The 14486-nt window shown below is 36.4% G+C and overlaps 1 protein-coding gene across 3 annotated transcripts in view; it reads right to left on the bottom strand.

Annotated features, from left to right (window-relative positions):
• LOC102699228 (coiled-coil domain-containing protein 178) overlaps positions 1-14486 on the bottom strand; it is a 283397-nt gene that overhangs the window by 225498 nt on the left and 43413 nt on the right. The window lies entirely within an intron of this gene.

Raw genomic sequence — 14486 nt, forward strand, 5'->3', positions numbered from 1 at the left:
CTTCTACCTAGTGTGGGAATGCTAACCCTAACCCTAGCTAGGGTTTCAAATGTACATTCCTGCAGGGTGTCTGAGAAGCCCTCCAATCATCAAATCTGAATATTTTCCTCAAACTAAAAAAAATCACTCTCAAACAATCAAAACGGTTTTAAAAACCTCTAGGAAATGTAACTTCGTTAATAATCTGCCTTGTTTAGGCACATTTTCAGAAAGGTGAAAAATGCTGTCAAATGGTAGTTACTGTAAATCAGCATGCTTTTAGTGCCTGGCTAGGGTTAGGGTTACAAGAACCATAGAAGTTTGCCCGCAGTTACACATTTAGCTGCACTTTCAATGACAAAATGAAGAGAGTTTACCCATTAGAACAGATATTCTTCACACTTTTCATCTGGCTCAGTTTTGGGATAAAATCAATGAATGTGGCAATATACAAAATGGTGACCAAAACTGTCTGAAAAATAAAAGTGCAGATAGGAGCAAATTAACACTCATCCTAAAGATAACTGGGGGCCCAGAATGCAGCACTGACAGTAAAAATTTTCTACCAAGTGTGGGAATGCTAACCCTAACCCTAGCTAGGGTTTCAAATGTACATTCCTGCAGGGTGTCTGAGAAGTCCTCCAATCATCAAATCTGAATTTTTTCCTCAAACCCAAAAAAATCACTCTCAAACAATCAAAATGGTTTTTAAAACCTTTAGGAAATGTTACTTCTTTAATAATCTGCCTTGTTTAGGCACATTTTCAGTAAGGTGAAAAATGCTGTCAAATGGTAGTTAAATCTGCATGCTTTTAGTGCCTGGCTAGGGTTAGGGTTACAAGAACCATAGAATTTTGCCAGCGGTTACACTTTTAGCTGCACTTTCAATGACAAAATGAAGAGAGTTTACGCATTAGAACAGGTATTCTTCACACTTTTCATCTGGCTCAGTTTTGGGATAAAATCAACGAATGTGGCAATATACAAAAAGGTGACCAAAACTGTCTGAAAACTAAAAGTGTAGATAGGAGCAAATTAACACTCATCCTAAAGATAACTGGGGGCCCAGAATGCAGCACTGACAGTAAAAAACTTCTACTTAGTGTGGGAATGCTAACCCTAACCCTAGCTAGGGTTTCAAATGTACATTCCTGCAGGGTGTCTGAGAAGCCCTCCAATCATCAAATCTGAATATTTTCCTCAAACCAAAAAAAATCACTCTCAAACAATCAAAACGGTTTTTAAAACCTCTAGGAAATGTAACTTCTTTAATAATCTGCCTTGTTTAGGCACATTTTCAGTAAGGTGAAAAATGCTTTCAAATGGTAGTTACTGTAAATCGGCATGCTTTTAGTGCCTGGCTAGGGTTAGGGTTACAAGAACCATAGAATTTTGCCCACAGTTACACTTCTGGCTGCACTTTAAATGTCAAAATGAAGAGAGTTTACCCATTAGAACAGGTATTCCTCACACTTTTCATCTGGCTCAGTTTTGGGATAAAATCAACGAATGTGGCAATATACAAAAAGGTGACCAAAACTGTCTGAAAACTAAAAGTGTAGATAGGAGCAAATTAACACTCATCCTAAAGATAACTGGGGGCCCAGAATGCAGCACTGACAGTAAAAAACTTCTACCTAGTGTGGGAATGCTAACCCTAACCCTAGCTAGGGTGTCAAAAGTACATTCCTGCAGGGTGTCTGAGAAGCCCTCCAATCATCAAATCTGAATATTTTCCTCAAACCAAAAAAAATCACTCTCAAACAATCAAAACGGTTTTTAAAACCTCTAGGAAATGTAACTTCTTTAATAATCTGCCTTGTTTAGGCACATTTTCAGTAAGGTGAAAAATGCTTTCAAATGGTAGTTACTGTAAATCGGCATGCTTTTAGTGCCTGGCTAGGGTTAGGGTTACAAGAACCATAGAATTTTGCCCACAGTTACACTTCTGGCTGCACTTTAAATGTCAAAATGAAGAGAGTTTACCCATTAGAACAGGTATTCCTCACACTTTTCATCTGGCTCAGTTTTGGGATAAAATCAACGAATGTGGCAATATACAAAAAGGTGACCAAAACTGTCTGAAAACTAAAAGTGTAGATAGGAGCAAATTAACACTCATCCTAAAGATAACTGGGGGCCCAGAATGCAGCACTGACAGTAAAAAACTTCTACCTAGTGTGGGAATGCTAACCCTAACCCTAGCTAGGGTGTCAAAAGTACATTCCTGCAGGGTGTCTGAGAAGCCCTCCAATCATCAAATCTGAATTAGTTCCTCAAACTAAAAAAAATCACTCTCAAACAATCAAAATGGTTTTTAAAACCTCTAGGAAATGAATTGTCTTTAATAATCTGTCTTGTTTAGGCACATTTTCATTAAGGTGAAAAATGCTGTCAAATGGTAGTTACTGTAAATCGGCATGCTTTTAGTGCCTGGCTAGGGTTAGGGTTACAAAAACCATAGAATTTTGCCCGCAGTTACACTTTTAGCTGCAATTTCAATTACAAAATGAAGAGAGTTTACCCATTAGAACAGGTATTCTTCACACTTTTCATCTGACTCAGTTTTGGGATAAAATCAACGAATGTGGCAATATACAAAAAGGTGACCAAAACTGTCTGAAAACTAAAAGTGCAAATAGGAGCAAATTAACACTCATCCTAAAGATAACTGGGGGCCCAGAATGCAGCACTGACAGTAAAAAACTTCTACCTAGTGTGGGAATGCTAACCCTAACCCTAGCTAGGGTTTCAAAAGTACATTCCTGCAGGGTGTCTGAGAAGCCCTCCAATCATCAAATCTGAATTTTTTCCTCAAACTAAAAAAAATCACTCTCAAACAATCAAAACGGTTTTTAAAACCTCTAGGAAATGTAACTTCTTTAATAATCTGCCTTGTTTAGGCACATTTTCAGTAAGGTGAAAAATGCTGTCAAACGGTAGTTCCTGTAAATCAGCATGCTTTTAGTGCCTGGCTAGGGTTAGGGTTACAAGAACCATAGAATTTTGCCCACAGTTACACTTTTAGCTGCACTTTAAATGACAAAATAAAGAGAGTTTACCCATTAGAACAGGTATTCCTCACACTATTCATCTGGCTCAGTTTTGGGATAAAATCAATGAATGTGGCAATATACAAAATGGTGACCAAAACTGTCTGAAAACTAAAAGTGCAGATAGGAGCAATTTAACACTCGTCCTAAAGATAACTGGGGGCCCAGAATGCAGCACTGACAGTAAAAAACTTCTACCTAGTGTGGGAATGCTAACCCTAACCCTAGCTAGGGTTTCAAATGTACATTCCTGCAGGGTGTCTGAGAAGCCCTCCAATCATCAAATCTGAATTTTTTCCTCAAACCCAGAAAAATCACTCTCAAACAATCAAAATGGTTTTTAAAACCTCTAGGAAATGTAACTTCTTTAATAATTTGCCTTGTTTAGGCACATTTTCAGTAAGGTGAAAAATGCTGTCAAATGTTAGTTAAATCGGCATGCTTTTAGTGCCTGGCTAGGGTTAGGGTTACAAGAACCATAGAAGTTTGCCCACAGTTACACTTTTAGCTGCACTTTAAATTACAAAATGAAGAGAGTTTACCCATTAGAACAGGTATTCCTCACACTTTTCATCTGGCTCAGTTTTGGATAAAATCAACGAATGTGGCAATATAAAAAAGGTGACAAAAAGTGTCTGAAAACTAAAAGTGCAGATAGGAGCAAATTAACACTCATCCTAAAGATAACTGGGGGCCCAGAATGCAGCACTGATAGTAAAAAACCTCTACCTAGTGTGGGAATGCTAACCCTAACCCTAGCTAGGGTTTCAAATGTACATTCCTGCAGGGTGTCTGAGAAGCCCTCCAATCATCAAATCTGAATATTTTCCTCAAACCAAAAAAAATCACTCTCAAACAAACAAAACGGTTTTTAAAACCTCTAGGAAATGTAACTTCTTTAATAATCTGCCTTGTTTAGGCACATTTTCAGTAAGGTGAAAAATGCTTTCAAATGGTAGTTACTGTAAATCGGCATGCTTTTAGTGCCTGGCTAGGGTTAGGGTTACAAGAACCATAGAATTTTGCCCACAGTTACACTTCTGGCTGCACTTTAAATGTCAAAATGAAGAGAGTTTACCCATTAGAACAGGTATTCCTCACACTTTTCATCTGGCTCAGTTTTGGGATAAAATCAACGAATGTGGCAATATACAAAAAGGTGACAAAAACTATCTGAAAAATAAAAGTGCAGATAGGAGCAAATTAACACTCTTCCTAAAGATAACTGGGGGCCCCGAATGCAGAACTGACAGTAAAAAACTTCTACCTAGTGTGGGAATGCTAACCCTAACCCTAGCTAGGGTTTCAAATGTACATTCCTGCAGGGTGTCTGAGAAACCCTCCAATCATCAAATCTGAATTGTTTCCTCAAACTAAAAAAAATCACTCTCAAACAATCAAAACGGTTTTTAAAACCTCTAGGAAATGAATCTTCTTTAATAATCTGTCTTGATTAGGCAAATTTTCATTAAGGTGAAAAATGCTGTCAAATGGTAGTTACTGTAAATCGGCATGCTTTTAGTGCCTGGCTAGGGTTAGGGTTACAAGAACCATCGAATTTTGCCCGCAGTTACACTTTTAGCTTCACTTTAAATGACAAAATGAAGAGAGTTTACCCATTAGAACAGGTATTCTTCACACTTTTCATCTGACTCAGTTTTGGGATAAAATCAACGAATGTGGCAATATACAAAAAGGTGACCAAAACTGTCTGAAAACTAAAAGTGCAGATAGGAGCAAATTAACACTCATCCTAAAGATAACTGGGGGCCCAGAATGCAGCACTGACAGTAAAAAACTTCTACCTAGTGTGGGAATGCTAACCCTAACCCTAGCTAGGGTTTCAAAAGTACATTCCTGCAGGGTGTCTGAGAAGCCCTCCAATCATCAAATCTGAATTTTTTCCTCAAACTAAAAAAAATCACTCTCAAACAATCAAAACGGTTTTTAAAACCTCTAGGAAATGTAACTTCTTTAATAATCTGCCTTGTTTAGGCACATTTTCAGTAAGGTGAAAAATGCTGTCAAACGGTAGTTCCTGTAAATCAGCATGCTTTTAGTGACTGGCTAGGGTTAGGGTTACAAGAACCATAGAATTTTGCCCACAGTTACACTTTTAGCTGCACTTTAAATGACAAAATAAAGAGAGTTTACCCATTAGAACAGGTATTCCTCACACTATTCATCTGGCTCAGTTTTGGGATAAAATCAATGAATGTGGCAATATACAAAATGGTGACCAAAACTGTCTGAAAACTAAAAGTGCAGATAGGAGCAAATTAACACTCGTCCTAAAGATAACTGGGGGCCCAGAATGCAGCACTGACAGTAAAAAACTTCTACCTAGTGTGGGAATGCTAACCCTAACCCTAGCTAGGGTTTCAAATGTACATTCCTGCAGGGTGTCTGAGAAGCCCTCCAATCATCAAATCTGAATTTTTTCCTCAAACCCAGAAAAATCACTCTCAAACAATCAAAATGGTTTTTAAAACCTCTAGGAAATGTAACTTCTTTAATAATTTGCCTTGTTTAGGCACATTTTCAGTAAGGTGAAAAATGCTGTCAAATGGTAGTTAAATCGGCATGCTTTTAGTGCCTGGCTAGGGTTAGGGTTACAAGAACCATAGAAGTTTGCCCACAGTTACACTTTTAGCTGCACTTTAAATTACAAAATGAAGAGAGTTTACCCATTAGAACAGGTATTCCTCACACTTTTCATCTGGCTCAGTTTTGGATAAAATCAACGAATGTGGCAATATAAAAAAGGTGACAAAAAGTGTCTGAAAACTAAAAGTGCAGATAGGAGCAAATTAACACTCATCCTAAAGATAACTGGGGGCCCAGAATGCAGCACTGACAGTAAAAAACCTCTACCTAGTGTGGGAATGCTAACCCTAACCCTAGCTAGGGTTTCAAATGTACATTCCTGCAGGGTGTCTGAGAAGCCCTCCAATCATCAAATCTGAATATTTTCCTCAAACCAAAAAAAATCACTCTCAAACAATCAAAACGGTTTTTAAAACCTCTAGGAAATGTAACTTCTTTAATAATCTGCCTTGTTTAGGCACATTTTCAGTAAGGTGAAAAATGCTTTCAAATGGTAGTTACTGTAAATCGGCATGCTTTTAGTGCCTGGCTAGGGTTAGGGTTACAAGAACCATAGAATTTTGCCCACAGTTACACTTCTGGCTGCACTTTAAATGTCAAAATGAAGAGAGTTTACCCATTAGAACAGGTATTCCTCACACTTTTCATCTGGCTCAGTTTTGGGATAAAATCAACGAATGTGGCAATATACAAAAAGGTGACAAAAACTATCTGAAAAATAAAAGTGCAGATAGGAGCAAATTAACACTCTTCCTAAAGATAACTGGGGGCCCCGAATGCAGAACTGACAGTAAAAAACTTCTACCTAGTGTGGGAATGCTAACCCTAACCCTAGCTAGGGTTTCAAATGTACATTCCTGCAGGGTGTATGAGAAGCCCTCCAATCATCAAATCTGAATATTTTCCTCAAACCAAAAAAAATCACTCTCAAACAATCAAAACGGTTTTTAAAAACTCTAGGAAATGTAACTTCTTTAATAATCTGCCTTGTTTAGGCACATTTTCAGTAAGGTGAAAAATGCTGTCAAATGGTAGTTACTGTAAATCGGCATGCTTTTAGTGCCTGGCTAGGGTTAGGGTTACAAAAACCATAGAATTTTGCCCGCAGTTACACTTTTAGCTGCAATTTCAATTACAAAATGAAGAGAGTTTACCCATTAGAACAGGTATTCTTCACACTTTTCATCTGACTCAGTTTTGGGATAAAATCAACGAATGTGGCAATATACAAAAAGGTGACCAAAACTGTCTGAAAACTAAAAGTGCAAATAGGAGCAAATTAACACTCATCCTAAAGATAACTGGGGGCCCAGAATGCAGCACTGACAGTAAAAAACTTCTACCTAGTGTGGGAATGCTAACCCTAACCCTAGCTAGGGTTTCAAAAGTACATTCCTGCAGGGTGTCTGAGAAACCCTCCAATCATCAAATCTGAATTGTTTCCTCAAACTAAAAAAAATCACTCTCAAACAATCAAAACGGTTTTTAAAACCTCTAGGAAATGAATCTTCTTTAATAATCTGTCTTGATTAGGCAAATTTTCATTAAGGTGAAAAATGCTGTCAAATGGTAGTTACTGTAAATCGGCATGCTTTTAGTGCCTGGCTAGGGTTAGGGTTACAAGAACCATCGAATTTTGCCCGCAGTTACACATTTAGCTGCACTTTCAATGACAAAATGAAGAGAGTTTACCCATTAGAACAGATATTCTTCACACTTTTCATCTGGCTCAGTTTTGGGATAAAATCAATGAATGTGGCAATATACAAAATGGTGACCAAAACTGTCTGAAAACTAAAAGTGCAGATAGGAGCAAATTAACACTCATCCTAAAGATAACTGGGGGCCCAGAATGCAGCACTGACAGTAAAAAACTTCTACCAAGTGTGGGAATGCTAACCCTTACCCTAGCTAGGGTTTCAAAAGTATATTCCTGCAGGGTGTCTGAGAAGCCCTCCAATCATCAAATCTGAATTTTTCCCTCAAACCAAAAAAAATCACTCTCAAACAATCAAAATGGTTTTTAAAACCTCTAGGAAATGTATCTTCTTTAATAATCTGTCTTGTATCGTGTGTGTATTGTAAAACATGGGGGTAGGTTATATTTAAAATTATCAGACAGAATGAGGACAGTTTCAGTACTTTGGCTGCACAAAGGCTATATTGCAGTACCTGACTCATCTACTGACATGGCATGTCTAATAAACTTAGACACACTGCTTTCAAAAACTGCATCTAAAAAACAGGATTTCTACCGAGCTGGTTTATCAGTGAATTCAACATGAATAATCCTTTTCTCTTTAAGTTTTAATTCACCAAACGCAGATACTATATCAAAGCATGCTTTTAACACTACTGTTTAACAGATTCTGAAAGAATGCCAACTAATTTAAATGTTTTTAAACCTGACAATTTAAAATGGTAATAACTCTTAACAAATAGAAATACAGAAATAAAAAGGATATTTTAAAACTTTGATTATGGGAATACAAACCTACAGTAACAAAGATAAAGGTCACAGGGCTTTCAATGCTATTATGGTAAAGAAAACAAAAAAACAGTATGAATCACGACACTGCTGTCAGCTAATTAAAACAGAGTACTTCAAGTATGTGAAAGCTTCATGGCCGTGATAAGATTCTAACTTTTACAGCTAGGGTAGACAACTCCGCGGCATGCACCAGCTCATCCTCTGAAATTGACAAGGAACTGGTCAACCAAATAATTATAATGAACATAAAAGAACTGATGCCACAAACAAAGTATGGTAATTGTTATAGGATAAAGGAATCAAAATTGAGATATAGACGGTGCTTTTATTGTCATGCAGATGTCTAAGGGGTTCTGAGAATATTATGTTCATCCCCTGGTTTATTGCCTAAAAAAGTAACTAACAACCATTTTATTTAATTAAATGAAAACAACTTCAAAGGGAAAATGAAGAATTCCTCTACAAGGAAGTTGAAGACTTTCTCCTTCCTCCTTTGTGGGAGTATGATACAAGCTGCCCGGCTGTGTTGTTGAAGCTCATACCCTTTGCTTCTTTCAAAAATGGTTGGATGAGATCTATGGATCAATTATCTACTATCAGAAGTGGGCTTCTCTGATGTTCCCAATACTTCCAAGTACTGCTTTCCTATGTTTTTGTTGTTGAAGCAGTTTAAGCAGCCACTTAAAATGTTATATCATCTACAGTATTTGTACATTACATTTGTACAAGTTATTTGACAATATGGCTAATTGGTAAAGCACTATGAAGATACAATCCGTAGAGACAATAAATCTCTTTTATCTAATCATAAAAGAGAAAGGACTTATACAAAGCTGTGTAAAGTATTTACATTATTGTCATTGTTATTTTCTATTTTCTATATGCAACCTCATGTCTATAATTTTAGCTACTGTATATTAAGTAAGCTGGTCAAAGTACTAAATACAAAATACATTGTATGTGAATCTGAGCAAAGTAACAACCTCAATTGTAATCATTTACTTCTCATATCTCCTGTTACTACTTCAGACACATACAGTATGTATACACAATTAAATCAATTTAACTGTTCTTGGCATGTTCATAAAGCTGGGACTCTCTCTCTACAGCTCTTTTGTTTTGAAGCACAATTGTTATATAAATACCACAGACAATCTTATTAGCTTTTTGTTGTTTAAACACATCCTACTGAGCAATTTACTCCCTTGAGAATTTTTCTATTTTATTACAGACATAATCTACTGAAGTCCTAATTCAGCAAATTTCTGTAAATTCCTAAAACAAAATATGGAAAAAATACTCATTGCATGGTCTCCAAATACTGCAATTGATTGCACAGCAATATTTCTTTTGCCACGGTTGCCTTCTGATTTTCGTTCATTTCACAAATAAACAAGGCATGAATATATCAAACCATCAACCATAAACAATAAAGAACTTCATCCTGTAACTTTGCCACAGCCAGCAGTTTGTGTCTGAATCCGCCATTTGTCAAAAGATAAATGACAAGATGATTGCTATTTGTCACTCAATACGTAACAAAAGTGTTTGACTAGGAACGTCTTCAGCGTATCACAAAAAAACATTACCAACTTCTTAAATGCACAAATTTTCTTACAATATGGAAACTTTAACCTGTGTGATACTAGGTACAGTACCTTAAGCAACATGATCAGATTTGCTTTTTTTTTAACTCTTTTAGAATGTTATAACTTCACATCTTGAATCTGTTCTATTCTTAGTCACTTTATAATTATTGCATGGTATTAACCAGAAAATGCAAGTCTTTCAATTGTATTAATTTGATTTTATTAAGGTGTTCTTAAAGATTAGAAATTGAGATAAAATATGCCATTAAGAACATTTTTTTCTACTGTCAAACATTATAACTGAGCAGAAAATATAAATACCATCATAAAATATCAGCCTTTAAATCTCAAGTGAAGTGTTGTACCTTAGGTTGTTAATACTGTTTCTTGAAAATTAAATATATTCAGAAAATACAAGTGCTGCAGATTTAATAATCACCTTCTTAGTAACACAGTACTAAGAGCTCCTCTCGATCGGTTTGACTAAATAGTTGCACAAGGCGATGGTAATTGTCAGGATAAATCTATTTGATAAAGTAAACGATCTCGTCAGGGTAGCCCCAACCCCAGCCAAAGAGATAATGCAATTACAAAGTCACAAGAGCTGGCTTAAATATCAGAATGGACTTTTAAAAGGTAAGTGTAATTTCCACACTTTTACACTTTCAAACATGGTTGAAATGTTGTAAAAGGCAACTACATGCTTCTATGTAGTTATTTGGGTAACTATTTCTTGATGAATAAAGTGTATCAACTAATGTGACAACTTTTTAAGTTGCTGTCTGTTTTTAAAGTTAAAAACATGACATCTTTTTTATTGAAATGTGGTATTTTGATATTCCATTAAAATTACTTGCTGGTATCACAGGGTCAAAAATATTGCATCTGACATTAAGTACTAACCTGATTTTAAACATTGATGTTTAAATACATACAGGACAGCTATGAAATTATTTGTTCCAGTTTTTAAATACCAATTTCATTGTTTTTGTGCATAGCACTCTGCAGTACAAGTACAGTACATTATATATTTTTCATGTCAGATGCCAAATAAGATATCCTTTTCATCGTTATGAAAATTTAATGTCACACTTTGTGCGTGAACTATTTCCTATCAGAGCACAGGTAGATGTTGCCTGAGAGCTCTTCATTCAGTATTACAGATTGCAGTAGTGCCCTGCCCTTCCCCGAATTGAGCAGTTCTTTGTGTGCTTTCAGGGATGCCAGATGCAGTTTCTGCCATGGGCTTGAGCAGAGCTGAAAGTGTTAGTACAGAGCAGCACACACAGTGCAGTGCTTCCTGGACCATGCAAGCCTTGAGGTCAGCATTCCTCAGAAAAGAACTGGCAGCTTTGTGTATAAAGACGTTGCTTTGGTTTTGGAAATCACATAATACAGGAGGTTAAAGACGTTTAGAGCATTCAGACGTGTAGACTTGTAACAAGTCTTTGCAGAACCACCAAAGTTATTCTATTCTGCAAAATAAATAGTCCAACATCCTTGAAAAGGCACAGGAAATATATGTGAACTGTGTTGTTAAAACTCACAACTCCCAGAAGACTGCTCACAAGGATCTGAGAGTTTTGCAATTTTAAAAATATGATGTGTATAATATAAACTACATAATGTTTTTTGCAGCCTATTGAAGAACCTGGCTATTCACAAATAGAAGCCTTCAGAGTTTCTTAACAGTAGCCCATAACCAGGCTTCTGGTTTTTCTGTAAACTATGTCTCTATTGTAATAAGTACTGGACTGGTACTAAGGGTACTGTACATACCTTTCATTAAATACTTCAGTTCCTCATTAATGTACTGTATCTCTGAATTATACCACCAGTGACATGATTCCATGATTTGGGCAAAAATGTGATTTTTTTTTAGAAAATGGAGATTGAATGACAATGGTATCTAACTCCACCTAGCTATGAAAACTTGATTGTATAACGAAAATGGCCATTAGATAATTTTAGTTGCATGTCTAAAATAAACTATGAGATGCATTGCTCCTTTTTCAAGAACAGTTTGTTAGATTTTTGTGTAAAGTCTCAGTCACCATTGTTATCTTAGTAGGCAAAAGTGTAATAGCTAAGTAAAACCTACAATGTTCCATAACTTAAGACATAAGTAAATGCATCATAGAAAGGCGTATCTCTTAATAAACCAGAGAAGCTACTTTAGTTTGCACAGGTGTTTCATTTTGAAGTCACACACACAGACAATGTGAGGTAACATTTTACACACTACCAGACAATTTTCACATAACCTTCTGTATATTACAATATTAGTAAGAGAAATGTACTATTCTTTCTATAAACAGTATGCTTAACACTGCAGTGATGGTTCTTAATAATAATACAACCACTACAAAAAAGCCATCATTATTAAAAATTAAACACATTTCCATGGCCTCTATTACAAAACATTATTAATAATAGAAATAAGAACAAAACGTGCCCCAAAATCTGATTAAAATATTTTTAAATATTCCGTTTTTATAGAATACAAAACACTAGACTAAATGCAATTTTAAAATACTGTATAAACTTATTTTACTATAAAAGAGAAAGCTTTTTGTGTTACTGTTAACATTGAGAAACTGCAGTATTCTACAGAAACATGAGAGAAGGCAAAGACCTCTGTTCATTTAAGTGCAACATACTATACATGATTCAGTGTTACAGTGTTACGGTAGCTACATAAAGTTTTTTGGAAAAATTAAAAATTAATTTCCAAATTAAAAATTAAAAAAATACTTCGTATTTTGAAGTTTGCAATACTTTTCACTCAAAATATGTTGTTGTTAAGAATTCTGGCTGAATAAATGTCTTGTCAAATCAAATTCCAAAATCTAAAACATCCATAATAATTATTAATAGTAGCAGTAGTATGACTACTGGGGCGAAGAGAAGGGCTCTATCCCTTATTCCTAAAAATACTTATAATTGAACAATTCATCAAAAGCACCATTTTGGGGAGGAATATTAATATCAATACAAAAAGCTTTCAGTACTTTAATCTCATTACTTGACAGTGAAATGTGATACTACACAATATAACAATATTACAGTATATCTGAAGCACAAGGCTTTCAGGACTTCCTGAGTACCCCTAAGCTACAGTATAAAACATCTCTTTACTGTATATCTCTACAATATTTTCTATAAATAATTTTCTGTCTGTCTCACTTTTTAACCTGCCAGCAGGCATATCACCCTGCAGCCCACTGAAGCTCAGCAGGTGTGAGCCTGGTCAGTACCTGGATGGGAGACCTCCTGGGAAGCTAAGGTTGCTGCTGGAAGTGGTGTTAGTGGGACCAGTGGGGCGCGCCCACCCTGGAGCCTGTGTGGGTCCTCATGCCCAGGTATAGTTGTGGGGACACTATACTGTAGTGGGTGTTGTCCCTGTGTATGATCAGCTTGCACTTGCCCTGTGGTGGACTGGCGCCCTGTCCAGGGTGTACCCTGCCTTGTGCTCGTTGCTTGCTGGGTAGGCTCCAGCTTCCCGCGACACCCAATGGTACAGTATAAAGCTGTTTGCTAAATGACATGACTTTTTAACCATTATAATCCGGCAGCTCTTGTCAAAGCTCATATGGAAAGCTCACATAGTACTGCCTCAATGTATTAGTGTAGTACTTGCTTTAGTGCATTAGTGAAATGTATCACACAACTGATGGTTCACAAATACCCCACACGCCTGTGAAACACACATTTACCTTCCTAAAGGAGAGTTCTGAAAATCTACTTCTGTGACCTCCTAGAAGTCTGTTGCACTCTGATAAAACCACATATGATCATTTCTCCACATAACAATAAGTAATAACAATTCATTTATTTTTTTACTTGTTTTTGTTGTTTTCTCTTCCTGAAGATAAGGATGGCATAAACATTTTTGCAAGGCTGACTCTTATGCTGCTGATGGGAGTTCTGTCTAAGTGGAAGACTTTTAATTCTCAAATTGTTTCACTTCAATAACTCTTTTAAAGTTGTTGCGCCAGGATGCCTGGCGGATTAAGCTCCATTGCCTTTTCTTGTTTTGAACTAATGTATTCTTGATCACCGTTTAATGAAACTATATACCACATGGAGATTTCACATTAGATAAGCCATGTGAAACCCTCATCAGGCAAGTGGCTCTGGCTGGTGGTAATCCTTCAGATGAAAATTTCAGACTAGCAGGTTTTCCAATTTAAATGAGCCCTTTTAACTATAAAAAAATTGGCACGGTAGGATTGCTTGAAAAAAAAAACTCAAAAAAACACATAGACTTCTAAATTTTTACAATTCTGGATAGCCTTGGTGAGGAAGAATGGCAGAAGTTCCACAATAAACATGGGAACCATTAACTGGCCACTCAGGGGATCCAATTTACAGCCCAGGGAGACAACTCATATGGCTCACTGGCAGCTGCCATCATTAGGTTTCCACAAAAGACAGCACAATTCTCTTCTGGTCCACAGACACCACGCTTTACTCATGGATACTGTACTGTACCAACAGAAGCAAACTGTCCGGCAGGCTGAGGTGCAGCTTTAGTGCTATAACTCTGCCTTCTTGTTCAGAAACACATGTGTAGCCCAGTGCTTAACTACTGGAGCACTGGCCTATTAAGTGCTGAAAGGTTTCTGATGGATTTGCAGTTCTTTGATGGAGCTCCAAATTTACAAGAAGAATCCAAGGAGTATCACCAAATGTAGTGAAATGTTTGAATTTATAAAATACAATAAAATACAGTTAAGAGCAATGAAAAAATGATGGCATGTGTCT

Source organism: Lepisosteus oculatus, chromosome 6, assembly GCF_040954835.1.
Source record: "Lepisosteus oculatus isolate fLepOcu1 chromosome 6, fLepOcu1.hap2, whole genome shotgun sequence".
In the NCBI taxonomy this organism is placed as follows: domain Eukaryota; kingdom Metazoa; phylum Chordata; class Actinopteri; order Semionotiformes; family Lepisosteidae; genus Lepisosteus; species Lepisosteus oculatus.